Source organism: Sciurus carolinensis, chromosome 2 (assembly GCF_902686445.1).
Source record: "Sciurus carolinensis chromosome 2, mSciCar1.2, whole genome shotgun sequence".
NCBI classification, from domain to species: Eukaryota; Metazoa; Chordata; class Mammalia; order Rodentia; family Sciuridae; genus Sciurus; species Sciurus carolinensis.
In genome coordinates, this window is record NC_062214.1 from 53,089,174 (window position 1) to 53,104,387 (window position 15,214).

The 15,214-nt window shown below is 36.7% G+C and overlaps 2 pseudogenes; both read right to left on the reverse strand.

The window, feature by feature from the left end:
• Window positions 1-4,819: 4,819 nt before the first annotated feature.
• On the reverse strand, window positions 4,820-7,760 carry LOC124976323 (G2/M phase-specific E3 ubiquitin-protein ligase-like; annotated as a pseudogene).
• A 1,155-nt stretch (window positions 7,761-8,915) lies between these two features.
• Window positions 8,916-9,084, reverse strand: LOC124976324 (40S ribosomal protein S29-like; annotated as a pseudogene).
• Window positions 9,085-15,214: the final 6,130 nt, after the last annotated feature.

The following is a 15,214-nucleotide window of genomic DNA, read 5'->3' on the forward strand; positions in this document are numbered from 1 at the left end:
TTAGCATTTAGCATTAAGTGCAGAAATTTCAATAGCTTCTATATAATTGAGGAAAAAACTTAAAAATGAATAAAATAGAAGCCAAAGTGAATTATCATGCTGGTAATCAAATGAAGGACTTAAAAATTGCTTCTTCATAATATAAAAACCTGAATATTACAGTGTACAAATTATAAGCTAGTTTTTGATATCGTAAAGAATCTTAAGGCTGGGAATATAGCTCCGTTGGTAGAGTGCTTGCCTTGGAAGCACAAGGCCCTGGCTTCAATCCCTAGCACTGGAAAAAAAAAAAAAATGAATCTTTACCTTAAATACTGAAACAGTTAAATGATTAAGTTCAAGATTATTAGAGAATTGTATTAAAGACCATAAGATAAAGTTCTCTACTAAAAACAATTTGAAAACTTTCAAAACAATGAATATAAAACTGATCAAACCATTGACAATAGATGCACAGTAGGTCAATTTACTGTTCTCAATGTGGAGAGCAAGAAAAAACATTTAGAAATTGAACTATTTAAAAAATACATGTATACATTTAATGATTTATAGCATAATTTATTTTAAAAATTCATTGTCAATAAGAATTGTGCTGGGTTGGGGTTGTGACTTAGTGGTGGAGTGCATGCCTGGCTTGCGTGAGGCACTGGGTTTAATCCTTGGCACTACATAAAATGAATAAATGAAATGGAGGTGTGGTGTCCATCTACTACTAAAATAAAACTAAGAATTGTGCTATAAAATGAGTAGAAAAAGAACCATTGTAATACCAACCATTTGACATAGAAAAACTTTAGAAAGTAAATGACAGGACTGGGGTTGTGGCTCAAGGGCAGAGTACTTACCTAGTATGTGTGAGGCACTGGGTTCAACTTCAGCACCACATAAAAATAAATAAAATAAAGGTATTGTGCCCATCTACAACTAAAAATATTAAAAAAGTAAATGACCTATAGGTTTCTCTAATTTGCCTTGACTACACAGATTAGTCTAAAAATCATGCTACTAATGGAACATCCTTAAACCATAAAATATTTTGCTGTATGAATATTTATGCTTTTCTTTACAAGGCAAATATCCTCAATTATTATTTACACCATTTTATCATTAAGGCCCTGCCTACACATAAAGTAAGTGAAATGAGGAACTGAAATGAAGTGTTTAATCATAGTTAATACAAGCACATTGCCCCTACCCTCCCACTCCCAACCCAATAGAGTATGTGAGTATAGTATCAGTTTTAATTACTACTCTGGGGAAATTGATTAAAAACTGCAAACCAGAAAATAGCTTTAATTAACTTTTTTGGGTTGTATTGGTTTAGTGGCTTTTAAATTTTATTAAAGCTACTACAGGGGTTAAGAAATAAAATACCCAGTTTATCAAATCATTTGAAATGAAATCTGTACAGTGAGTTGGAAATTTATTATTATATATTCAAACTTTTTTAAAAATACATTTTGGTTTTGGGTATTGAACCCAGGGCCTCATACGTGATAGACAAATACTCTATCACTGAACTACATCCCAGTCCCCAGTGTTATTGTTGTTGTTGTTGTTAATTTTATTTTGAGACAAGGTCTTGTTAAGTTGCCCAGGCTGTTCTCAAACTTGAGATCATCCTACCTCAACCTGCTGAGTAGCTGGGTTGGTGTTTCCATTGGTATTGAGGTGTATTATTTACATCAAATTAATCTTCTTGTTAGTCTTCAAAACAATAATATATGCATGTTTATTGGGGAGAATGAGAATATGACAATAGTTGTATTAGGGAAAAAATGTGTTAAAACATTTTACCTCCATAATGATTGGCCTATGAAGATGACTGACTTTAGTGGAAAACTGAAACTTTTAAAAATCCGTATTTGATAATAGATTTGGGACATTAGATTTTTCCAAATTTTTTAACTTACGTACACATGCGGGGGAACCTGACTATAGGACTATATATCTTCAAAATTACATGATTTCTTGTGACTTTTAGTAGCACTAATAAATTTTTTTTAAACTGCATATATAAACAATGTATTTGATTTCTTTTTATATATTTCAGTGATACAAATTAACAAATAAAACCTCCCTGTGATTTTATACTCAAAGTTCCTATAAGTTGAACTTATATTGCACCTAGAATTCTCTTTAATACTTTAATATCAAACAAAATATTGACATTTTAGCCTAAAACCACAAGTCTAAGTCAGTAATATCAATTATATATTCTAGAGTTATATATCTGTCATCTTAATAAGGCTAATTTTTCATAACATCATAAACATAAAACAAGTATAAATAAATTTCTGTCAATACAAAACATTAAAACAGTGTCCTTAAGTTTGCTTCAGTATTCCTTCTCGTAATTCCAAACCTCATATTTACAAGTTCACCTGAAGCAGATGGTCATGCCCTTGGTTAACGCAGGTTGCCTTCCCACTGAGGATGAGTCACCTTCGTGATTAGTTGAGGCTCTCTATGACAAGTTCCCAGCCAGCAAGAGCCCTTGGGTGGCAGGCATCCACGTCGTTCTCCTGGTAGTCTCATCACAGGCATCAAAACTTGAAAATAGTATCCAGTTCTGTACCCCGAGAGGCCTGGGACACCCCCAGGCTGAATGCCTGACTGCAGCTTGCCTTTCCCTGACCAAAATACGTCAATGAATTTTGCATTGAACTTGGAATCCCAAGACTCCTTTATTTTATCTGAGAACCACATGGACGTTAGTATATGCTGGACATAGTCTTCAGCACCTTTTACTCTAAACCTTAGAAGTTTGACATTACAATTGTCAGCATTTTACAGGTGGGGAAACAAAGGCACAGTTAGTTTTCCTGACTTTCTTGAGGCCACAACTAGGTTAAGACCTGGAGCCAGGACTCAACCCAGGCTCTGCCTGGGTGCTGTGCTGCCTCTCTGAACGTAAGTGACTTTTCTATCTAAAAAATAAACATATTTAAGCTTGATGAGTCCTTGAATTTTTTTTTCATAGTCTTAGAAACGTAAGACTCTTAAGGAAGTGTGTTAACAGTATTATAACAGGAAGTCACTGAGATTATTCTTTATATAAACTATGCAGTTTAGAGAAAGGATTCTATAACCCAAACTTTCTTATCCCTGGTTGTATAATAAGGTGATTGACCAATTGTCATGATACATAGCTTCTTTTTTTCTTTATTGTACACAAATGGGATACATGTTGTTTCTCTGTTTGTACATGGAGTAAAGGCACACCATGTATCATAAATTTGCATAGGGTAATGTTGTTTGATTCATTCTGTTATTTTTTCCCTTCCCCCTACCTCCATTCTTGCCCCCCTCCCTAACCCTAACCCTAACACTAACCCCTCCCACCCCCCATTATGTGTCATCATCCACTTATCAACGAGATCATTCATCCTTTGGTTTTTTGAGATTGGCTTATCTCACTTAGCATGATATTCTCCAATTTCATCCATTTGCCTGCCAATGCCATAATTTTATCATTCTTTATGGCCGAGTAATATTCCTTTGTATATCTATATACCATAGTTTCTTTATCCATTCATCAATTGAAGGGCATCTAGGTTGGTTCCACAATCTGGCTATTGTGAATTGAGCAGCTATGAACATTGATGTGGCTGTATCTCTGTAGTATGCTGATTTAAGTCCTTTGGTATAGGCCGAAGAGTGGGATAGCTGGGTCAAATGGTGGTTCCATTCCAAGTTTTCTAAGGAATCTCCACACTGCTTTCCAGAGTGGCTGCACTGATTTGCAACCCCACCAGCGATGTATGAGTGTACCTTTCTTCCCACATCCTCTCCAACACCTGTCGTTGCTCGTATTCTTGATAATCACCATTCTAATTGGGGTGAGATGGAATCTTAGGGTGGTTTTGATTTGCTTTTCTCTTATTACTAAAGATGGTGAACATTTTTTCATATGTTTGTTGATTGCTTGTAGATCTTTTTCGGTTAAGTGTCTGTTCATTTCCTTAGCCCATTTGTTGATTGGGTTATTTACATTCTTGGTGCAGAGTTTTTTGAGTTCTTTATAGATTCTGGAGATTAGTGCTCTATCTGAAGTATGATTGGCAAAGATTTTCTCCCACTCTGTAGACTCTTTCTTCACATTGCTGATAGTTTCCTTTGCTGAGAGAAAGCTTTTTAGTTTGAGTCTATCCCAGTTATTGATTCTTGCTTTTATTTCTTGTGCTATGGGAGTCCTGTTGAGGAAGTCTGAACCTAAGACGACGTGTTGAAGATCTGGACCTACTTTTTCTTCTATAATCTGCAGGGTCTCTGGTCTGATTCCGAGGTCCTTAATCCATTTTGAGTTTAGTTTTGTGCACGGTGAGAGATATGGGTTTAGTTTCATTCTGTTGCATATGGATTTCCAATTCTCCCAGCACCATTTGTTGAAGAGGCTATCTTTTCTCCATTGCATATTTTTGGCACCTTTGTCTAGTATTTATTTGGGTTTGTGTCCGTGTCCTCTATTCTGTTCCATTGATCTACCTTTCTATTTTGGTACCAATACCGTGCCGTTTTGTTACTATTGCTTTGTAGTAGAGTTAAAGATCTGGTATTGCAATACCCTCTGCTTCACTCTTTCTGCTAAGGATTGCTTTAGCTATTCTGGGTTTCTATTCTTCCAGATGAATTTCATAATTGCTTACTCTATTTCTGTAAGGTACGTCATTGGGATTTTAATTGGAATTGCATTGAATCTGTATAGCACTTTGGTAGTATGATTTTGACAATATTAATTCTTCCTATCCAAGAACATGGGAGATCTTTCCATCTTATAAGGTTTTCTTTAATTTCTTTCTTTAGTGTTCTGTAGTTCTCATTGTAGAAGTCTTTCACCAAATAAAGACAACCTAAGAATTTAAGAAGAACACAGAGAAACACAGTATCTGCATGGTGAGATTGAAGTGGGTTTTTATTTTATTTGTTTCTTTTTTACTTTATACATTACTTATATAATAAATCTTTCAAGAACAAAAAAGATAACTGTATGATGTCATGGCACCAACTCACCTATCATGTAACCACTTTTGATAATAAATGTCAAATTAGCCAAACTTATTACATGGTGATTCACAGGAGTTATTAAGACACCTAAAATGATTATGGATCAGACATAATGAATGCCACAGATACAGAAAAATGTTATGATTAAAGCCAAGTCTTCAAAGAGGATATACTTTTTTAGATATTTTCAACTATTTTATCCACCTCAGAAATGATGTAAGCCTATGGATGTCAGAGATTCCAGAGCATTTTTACAATTCTACTTTTTATTTAATACTTCCCATAGACATAATCTAATTTAAGTGTGGATCATTTGAATATAAATCAGTAATCTAAAAACTTACATTTTATAAACCAAGGCAGGGACTGGGGTTGCAACTCATTGGTAGAGTGTTTACCTAGCATGTATGAGGCACTGGGTTAGATGCTCAGCACCACATAAAAATAGGTGAAATAAAGGTGTTGTGTCCATCTACAGCTAAAAGTATATTTAAAAGAAACAAAAAATTAGTGCTATCCTAGAAAAGCACACAATAATACAAACCTCAGAATATATGCCTCTGATTTATATAATAGGTTTAACCAATGAGCTTTGCTGTGCAGTTCCTTAAAATAAGAAATAAATTTGAAAATTGCATGAACTAGAAAAATTATGGCATCCTATAGGTAATCCTAATTTATAAATATAGTAACTAAATAGTTTTTTCTTATCTACAGCATGCTACTATATCTGAGTGAGGTACAGCCATCCTAAAAGTATCTATATTGAGGTTTATGATATGTGCATATTTAAAAAATAGAAAAATATCACCATTTTTGACTAGAACATGTTAAAAAATTTTTTTTTTTTTTTTGCTTAAATGACAAAGAAGACATTTCTTTTATGTGCATATCACAAATTTTATTGGACCAAGAAACTGGCAAATTTGCCCAAAAGTGATGATTAATAGATTTCTATCAATAACAACTTTTAAAGAAGCATCCCTCCTATATCTCCCCTCAACTGAAGATTGAACCAGAGTACTTTACCACTGAGCTACATCCCCTGCCCAAGAAGCATCTTTTTTGTTTGAAGAAACATTTTAATGTCCAAGTAGTGAGAACTTTCTTCCTTTTCTAGTTTTACAGTGTTTTTTATAGTAAAATTTCATATTTTCTTAAAACTTTTTGTATTGGTGATTGGAAGTGCTAAACAATTCTTACACTTGTTTCCAACAGAAAAATTCATATGTAGACATTCAGTTGAAGGAGTGGGTTTAAATCCAGCAAGTGGAATGGGAATGCAACCAGTTGCAAAAATAAAAATGTCTTTCACTGTAGCAGATTTACCATCCTCAGTAATCTGTAACTATTTCAAAACTTGTATGTCAGATAACTATGTACTGTAAAAAGATCACTAGGGTTTTATAGAAAGATTCTCAAGTTTATGTGAAAGAATGTTACCAAATGCTTCTAGATAAGTATGAATTTTATCCAAAACACTAAAAGTTTTTATACCCTGCTTAAAACTTTCAAAGGGTACATGGACTTTCTTAATTACAAGGTAGAGAAGTGTTTTTACCAATATATGTTTCCATTTAATGTTGTTATAAATCTCAGATATCAAATAACCTCCAGGTAGTTTATTGGATTCATTTATTACCAAGTTTAAGTTGACTATATTCATTGTAGTGTTTATCCCAATTATAATTTGTGCCACATCATAGTCTGAAACATTGTCTAAAATTGGTTTGTTGTTTTCTGATCCATTAACAAGAAAATTAAACACAATTTAAAAAATAAACCAAGTTGAATAACTACCGTAAACCAAAGAAATGGCAAACATTCTGACAGTTGCATAGTAAAGATTGTCTTTCAGAGCTTGAGAATTTAGAGACAAGCTCTTTGATAAGAACAATGATTAGGTCTCCAGATGTTGCATTAAGAGACTTCAGAAATTCTTGCTTTGATTCAGAATACTATCTTTCAAAATTATCATTTTCATTAACACACCATTTAATTGTGTCTGAAGGGTTAAAGAATCCATCTAAGGCACTATTCGAGGTCGTAGTTTCATTGATATGTAATCTTTCAGTTTTTTGTTTGTTTGAACCCTGAGGCACTTTACCACTGAGCTACATCCCAGCCCATTTTTCATCTGAGATAGGGTCTCACTAAGTTGCTGAGGCTGGTCTCGAAGATCCTTCTGACTCAGCCTGCCAAGTAGCTGGAATTATAGGTGTGTGCTACTGCACCCAGCTAGTGTTTGTGTGTATGTGTGAGAGAGCTTAATTTGGAATCCTAATTTTATCAGTATAGTTGGAATATCTTTTCTAAACTTGCCGCCTTGCTGTAGTTGTTTCCAGGTGACTAGGTAATTTAGGTAAGGACTCCTTCAACAGTCATTACTTATCACATTATTAGAGTTAGGTAATGTGCATTTTTTTGCTTCTTGGAAAACTGAATTGTAGATAATACCTCTACATTCCAAATACTCCCAGTTTTGTTCCCATGATTGTACTGAAGAATAGGCTAAGTGTGTTCTGCCAGAACCACAATACTGATGGCACTTCACTTCCCATTTGCTGTGAGGGGCATTATAGTCTCACCCTTCTCTGTAACTGCTTCTTAGGACATCATAGCACTTAAGGTGCTGCAGAAGCATTTGATAAGCATTCCCTCTAATTCCTAAGATGCATCTTTTTCAGAAATATAAATTCCATTCCTAACATCTCATCACTATTATTGCATGTTGTACCCCTAAAGAAAAACATTACATATTTATTGCTTGCAATGACATTCACATTGTTGTGCCACCATCACCACTATCCTCCAGAATTTTTATCTTCCCAAATTGAAACTTTGTACCCATTAAACAATAACTTCCCATTCTCCACACCTAGTCCTTAGCAACCTCCATTTTACTTTCTGAATTTGGTTACTCTAGGTACTTCAAGTAAGTGGAATCATATATTATTTTTCTTCTTGTGACTGCCTTTTTTCACTTAAAATAATTTTCAAGAGGCTAGGTTGTAGCTCAGTGGTAGTGCACTTGCCTAGCATATGTGAGACATTGGGTTTGATCCTCAGCACCACATAAAAGTAAATAAAATAAAGGTATCATGTCCATCTACAACGAAAAATTTTTAAAAAATTTAAATAATTTCAAGGTTCATTCGCATTGTAGCATATGTCAGAATTTGCTTGCTAGTTTTTTAAGTATGGCACATTGTATGCTTAGACCTTTTTTTTGTTTTTACCCATTCATCTATTGATAAGACACTTAAATTGCTTCTACCTTTTGGCTATTATGAATTCTATAAATACATTTGTACAATTATCTGAGTCCCTGTTTTCAGTTTGTTTGGGTATATGCCTACAAATGGAATTGCCGTATCAAATGAAAAATCTGTTATTAATTTTTTTATGAACTTCCATAGTGTTTGTGCAGTAGCTGTGCCATTTTACATTCCCATGAGCAGGGCACAATTAACATAATTTTACACCTTTGCTTGACCTAGTGATCTGGAGGCAGAACAAACCAGCACAAAGTCCTGGGGAATTCTAGCATTAAAAGAGCCCTCCTTTCAGAGGCCCTGCTTGTGATCTGAACAATAACCACTTTTTTTTTTTTTTTTAAGTGCCAGGGATTGAACCCAGGGCCACTTAACCACTGAGCCACATCTCCAACCCCTTTTTGAATTTTATTTAAAGACAGAGTCTCATTGAGTTGCTTAGGGTCTCACTAAGTTGTTAAGGCTGGCTTTGAACTCAAGATCCTCCTATCTCAGCCTCCTGAGCCACTGGAATTACAGGCATGTGCCACTGCATCAGGCAAATAACCACTTTAAAAAAAAGATTTTTAAATTTTTAATTTTTTTGTACTTTTATGAGGTAAAAGTCTTGGATAATCATGCAAGGAAGATCACTTAGTACAACTTAATGAAGCCTATCCTTTGCATACTGATGAAAACCCTGGTGGCACAAGTTGAGTCCTTATTTCTGGACCAGACCATACTGGTTTGAGTAGATACAACGAGAGTGAGAACCCTGGATAAATATGTGCAGGTGGCTCCAGTAGAGCTGCTCGTGACCCATTTTGCTTTTAGGAATGCAACAAGGCAAAAGAAAGACAATTAATAACCCTTTTGTGGGGAGTGTACTGGGGATTGAACCCAGGGGCACTTAACCATTGAGTCACATCCCCAGCTCTCTGTATTTTTATTTTGAGACAAGATCTTAGTAAGTTGCTAAGGGCCTAGCTAAATTGTTCAGGCTGACCTCCAATTCCCTAGTTGCTGGGATTACAGGCTTGTGCCAGCATGCCTGGCTAAATAACCATTTTATAGATGATAACACTGAAAGTCAAGAAGTTACATAATTTATCCAAGGGCATAGCTGGTAAAGGGCACAACAGGATTTGGATCAAGTCTGTTACTTTGAAAAGTCTTATTCTTCTCAATGAAACACTTTTTCTTTTCTTATTCCAAAAGTTCTTTTTATTTTTTATTTTTTTGTACTTTGCAAGACATGGTTTTACTAGTTGCTTAGGGCCTCGGTAAGTAACTAAGACTGGCCTCAAACTTGCAATCCTCCTGCCTCAGTTTCCCAAACTGCTGGGATTGTAGGCATGTGCCACCATGCCTGGCTCTATTCCAAAAATCTTAAACTACATTAGGCAACTTGTTATTCCTATACCTGATGATGTGTATCTTAATGTCCCTTGCTCTTGTTATATTTTCAACTTACAAAGCCCCTTCTTCCATCTATGTGTGTTGACATCCTGCTCAGATGCAAAGCTCCCCCTCAACACATGAATCTTCTGATTTCCTCCTGAGAAAGTCAACTACTCTCTCTGTGTGTCTACAACTTTGTGTTTGTGTCCCCTTAATCAGGGTTGTCAGTTGCAAACATGAGAATCCAATTTATGTGGTGAAAATGGGAAGTGATTTATTAAAGGATATGATAACTCAGAATCTTGGGAAATGACTGACTTAGAGCCTGTCTATCCAGGAATATCCAAACCCAAAATCACATCTGAGACTACACCAGCATAGCCCAGCCTAGACTCTTTCACTGCACAGTTGAGGTGGCTTTCTGGAAGGCAAGAACTTTGCCCCTGTAGCCTTCTTGCCAAAAACTGAATTTCACAAACTTTCCTCACATTGCTCACCTTAAAAAAAAGCAATCTCTGGAAGGTTACATCTTATAGACAGAACCTAAGTCATATGTACAGTTCCTAGCTAAATGGAAGGCTGAGTGATCTTCTAACTTCTTCCTTGGAGAGGTAGAATTCATAAGGTACCAAATTTTCCAAGCAAAAAGGGTATTTAAAAGGTGCATCTTTAAACCCTGCAATCCCTAGCAAATCACAGAGATGCCCAAGAAAAAAAGGGTGACCTGAAAGTTCTACTACTTAAGATCATTCAACTTTTTTTTGGGGGGAGTACTGGGGATTGAACTAGGGGTGCCCTACCACTATTTTTATTTTGAGACAGGATCTTGCTAAGTTGCTGAAGCTGGCCTTGAACTTGTGAGGCTCCTGTCTCAGTCTCCCAAACTTTTGGGTGATTATGCAAAACTCCCTAATGTGAACTCTAAGGAGATGCAGCAGATCCACATGTCCCTCTGAGGGAAGGCTGTGGTGCTGATGGGCAAGAACACCATGATGTGTGAAGTCATCCAAGGTCATCTGGGAAACAACCCAGTTCTGGAGACACTATTGTGTCACATACCTGTTCACCAGAGAGGACCTGGTGAACAGGTATGGATCAAGGATATGCTGCTGTCCAATAAGGTGCCATCTGCCACTGCTGGTGCTGTTGCTCCATGTGAAGTCATCGTGCCATCCCAGAACACTGGTCTATGGCATAAGAAGACCTCCTTCTTTCAGGCTTTGGGCATCACTACTAAAATCTCCAGGGGCATCATTGAAATCCTAAGTGCGAGCCAGTGAAGCCACACTGCTGAACATGCTGAACCTTTCCCCTTTCTCCTTTGGGTTGATCATCAGGTGTTGGGCAACAGCAGCATCTACAATCCTGAAGTGCTTGACAACACAGAGGGAACTGCATTCTTGCTTCCCCTCCCCTTGCACAAACCATCCTTCACAGGTCCAAGCATTTGGATGAAACTCAAATGAATAGATTACTAAACAAAAATTTTTAAATTACAGACTTCTAACTGGGAATGGTGGCAGATGCCTGTAATCCCAGCAATTTGGGAGACTGAGACAGGCCTTGACAATTTAATGAGATCCTCAGTAACTTAGTGAGACCCTGTCTAAAAATTTTAAAAAGGGGTATCTAGGGATGTAATTCAGTGGTAAAGCAACCCCCTGGGTTTAATGCCCAGTCCCCTCCATCCAAAAAATTATAGTCATCTCACTTTTTCTGACCAGTACAAATATTATCTTTCCCTGCCTGGATTGTATCTTCAACAAAATAGGAATAATTATCTTTGTTACCTCTCCCTCATAAAGTTATTGTGAGAATTACTGCAATATATATAAAGTGCTTTAGACTCAATTAAAGTAAATGATGTGTGAATGCTAATAATAGAGTTATTGGGCTGGGGATGTAGCTCAGAGGTAGAGCACTTGCCTAGTGCATGAAGCCTGGGGTTCAATGCCCAGCACAACACACACACACACACAAAAAAAAAAAAAAATTAGATTTATCATTATAAATTACACAAATGTTTACTTACCAAGAAAACATTTCAAATGTATGAGGCAATGGTTTAGATTCAGATCCACGCTTCTGTGCCTTTAATTACGTGGAGTTGATCAGAAGTTACAAAATCCTAATTCACTTCACCTCAGTGTCATCCTCCCATGTACAGTCCTTTGGGTAGGGGACTTTTACAGGAGAGGGCAAGAAGTGAACAGTTGCAAGTTTGTTTGTCACCTGACTATTATTTTACTAGAGAAGCTAGTTGATAGTAATTGAAAAAAAATATAAAGAAAGGAAGAAAGAAAAAGCTATAAATTGGGCTTAACGGGGTGGACCAAGGTATTTTCCAATTCTTAAATCTGAGATTATAATATGGAAATGTTGCCTTTTCTTTTTTCCTATGTTAATTTAGTGGTTTAAACTGTTTTCTAAGTGGAAGTGAATGGTCCTCAAGATGCATAATATCTGCCTGTTCTTATTTTATTTAACAGGGGCCATCCCAGGCCAAATGAGGACTCTACCTTTAGTATTCTTCCTTCATTTTTAAAAATAAAGCATTTTTCAAAATTTTTTTAGTTGTTGAGGACCTTTGTTTTAATTATTATATGTGGTGCTGAGAATCGAACCCAGTGCCTCACACATGCTAGGCAAGTGCTCTACCACTGAGCTACAACCCCAGCCCCTTCATTAGTTTTTGTGACTGATTTCTCTGTATGCCCCATTGGCAAGTTCCTGTCATCTACCTCAGTGTTTTTTCCCTATTCACCTCTTCATAAATTATGTGTGTTACACTAAGAAGGGATTAGGAAAAGTGCAAAGAACTCAAGAATCTTGTCCAGAGCTTACTCAGCCATTTTTTCCTCCATACCACCATATTCTGTCCTATTGGTAATTTTCCAAAATCTTTTCAGTGAAGTGATAAAACCATAGTGTGGTAGAAGAATTTTCTAAGCACTCAAAAGTGCACAAGTAAACTAGAATCCTCACCAGAGAGTGAACTTCTGCTTTCTCCCCATTTTAAGAGGCAAGTCTCTGGGTCTCCATCCAAAGGTCTTGGTAAGCTTACTAGTGACAGGTCACTTGTTCCTCCCTTGTGTGAAGCTAGCCTTGCCTAGTAATCTTTCAGAAAGAAAATATAGAAAGTTCCATCTTAAAACAGATGTCCAAAACATGTATTTTCAGTATAAGTATATATAGGGAATAGAAGGAGCACCTGGCAAGTTGAGAATTTGAGTCAAAATCTTTCTCTGTGGATTATCAGGCAAGTCACTACTTCCCTGGGCCTTAGTTTTCTCATTTCACTTATTATCATGCAGATAAAGTTGAGGCTTCAGTATTAATGACTTTGATTTCCCAGCCTACCCACAGTTTTCTCTCATTCTCTTTTCAGGTTTGTCTTCTAGTCTCTTGCTACTGCCTGTGTTTTTAGTCAGTACATCTCTGCTCTTTGCAATTACTTGCTGCTCACCCCCAGACTCCTTCAAGTTTCTTTAGTCTCAGAAAACTGATACCTTGTCCTCAATCCTGCACACTCCTTTATCTCCTTCCCCCAGTGAAGGGAGTCTTTTTATGAAGAATACTCCAGGCTGTGGTCTATACTTCTCTACCTTTTCTGATCGCTGCAGTCAGGTTTCTATCCACTGAAACCTGTTCACTAGGCAAAGTTCACTAGGGAAAAATTTACTTAGGGTCAAGTTCAAGACTCAGTCTTAAGTTTATTTCATATCTGTGCAGCATTTGACACTGTATTTCCCTTCTACCTTTAAACCCTCTTCTCACATTGTTTCTAGATTTCTCATGATTCTTATGATTCTTATCTGCCCTGGTTCTTACTGTTCTATATTTTGACGTCATCTTATTCTTTCATGTGGTGGTTAGCTAGGTGTAACCAAGAGAGGAGATTTAGAAATGACTGAGGAAATCAAAGTTTATGATACAGGTCCTAGTGACAAGAGGCACATAACCCACATAGGACCACAGGCGAAGATGCCAGGGTGGTCAGAAGACAGAGGACAGGAGCAAGAGCAAGGGGAAATCATTAAGCCAGAGTGTTTCTTAGGGCTTCCTAGGGAAAGGCAAGGCAGGAACTGGTGTGCAGTTGGACTGGCTAGATTGGATCATTTCAAAGTGCTCTAAACTGTAGGCATGGTCCCTAGTTGCCTAGTACCTGGGGTAATTGAGATAGAAGAATATTGTCTCCAGGAGCATAGGACCAGATAGAGGAGGTATGGCTTTAGATACTCCTGGCTGATCCTTTTTTTTTTTTTTTTTTTTTTAATCTCTAAGAATTGGCTAACCCAAGTCAGAAAAGTTTTTTAAGATGTCAATATATATATAAAGAACATAAACTATACACACATATATACAGAATATACTTCTCAACTGTTATGTCCTTGGCTAACACCTGATTTCTCATATTAGTATTCCTGCAACCCTGGATATATTTTCCTCATATTACCTGTGCAGTTTGTCTTTTTGTGGCTTCAGCTTCCATTTCTGTGCTGACAACTCAACAATGGCTATCTCCAGCCATCCATCACATTTGAGCTCTAGACTCAAATACTCCTGTTTACTAGAAATTTCTGTCTGGATTCCCAACAGCCATCTGCAGTATATATCTAAATATGCATTCATATTTCTTCTTAAATCTGTTTATCTGCCTTTATTTACCTTTTCAAAGAATACTTCTTCCTCGTTACCCATGCCAGAATCCTGGCAGGCATCCTGAAATCCTTTCTCTCACTCAACATACTCATTCCCTCCCAAGTCCTGTGTGCTCAGCTCCTGATCATCTCTTCTATCTGTCCACTTTTCTTTCCTTTGTGTCACTCTCTTAGTTCTGATCCTCATCGCTTCTCACAAAGAACATGGTTGTAGCCTGTAACTGGTCCCTGTATTCAGCCTTGCACCCCTTCAAACCCTTTTGCATCCCACTAGTATTCTCACTTTATTACCATGCAACATACAACATAATGATATGACCATTTCATGTGTATCTACCAGCCAGTTCAGAGAGTTCTTTCTAAAATACAAACTTGATTACATCTATATAGATCCATCTTTTTAGAAATTTTTAATTTATTTGAAGATACAGTTCAAACTCTTTAGGATAGAATGTGCAGCACATCAGGATTTGCTGTAGGCCTGAGAGTGTAGTTCTCTAGCACTACCAAAAAAAAAAAGAAAGAAAAGAAGAAGAAAAAAAAAAAAAGGTTTAGCACTGTTCTCCTCTGTTCACTATTATCTCCTACCTCTCTCCCTAAATGATCTTTATACACACACACACACACACACACACACACACACATATATATATATTTTTTAAATTTGTTCTGATTAGTTTTACATGACAGTGGAATGAGCACAGCTTTTCATTTCTCTGGTTATACATGATGCAGAGTCACACCATTCGTGCAATCATACATGTATATAGGGTAATAATGTCTCATTTTACCATCTTTCCCATCCCCATACCCTTTCCCCTCCCTTCACTACTCTCTGCCCGATCTAAAGTTTCTCCATTCTTACCTTGCCACCCCCCACCCCATTATGGA